Source organism: Leptonychotes weddellii, chromosome 8 (genome assembly GCF_054177405.1).
Source record: "Leptonychotes weddellii isolate Sample4059 chromosome 8, ASM5417740v2, whole genome shotgun sequence".
NCBI lineage: Eukaryota > Metazoa > Chordata > Mammalia > Carnivora > Phocidae > Leptonychotes > Leptonychotes weddellii.
In genome coordinates, this window is record NC_138376.1 from 19,069,613 (window position 1) to 19,070,083 (window position 471).

A 471-nucleotide genomic window follows, 5' to 3' on the forward strand; every position below is an offset into this window, starting at 1 on the left:
GTGGAAATTTTCAATAAAAAGAAATAAAGTTATCCAGAACATATGTTTTTAAAAGGGCTTGAGATCAGCAATTAGAAATTAATACGAATTTGGGGAACCTGGGTGGCTCAGTCGGTTAACCATCTACCTTCATCTCAGGTCATGATCCCAGGGTTCTGGGACCAAGCCCCACATTGGGCTCCCTGCTCAGTGGGAAGCCTGCTTCTCCCTCTCCCTGCTGCTCTCCCTGCTCATGGTCTCTCTCTCTCTGTAAAATGGATAAATAAAATCTTAAAAAAAAGAATTTAATACAAATTCAAAATAGTAGCAAGAGACAAGTTGATCCTGGTTTCTGAAAATTAATAAAGGTAAGTACAAACTTGAAGAAATCATTGCCTTGAAATCCACAATTAAGCAAATTAAAAAGCTACAATTAAAAAGATTTGTGGCCTCAATGCTTTGAAATTAGAACTCAATCACAAGAGGAAAGTC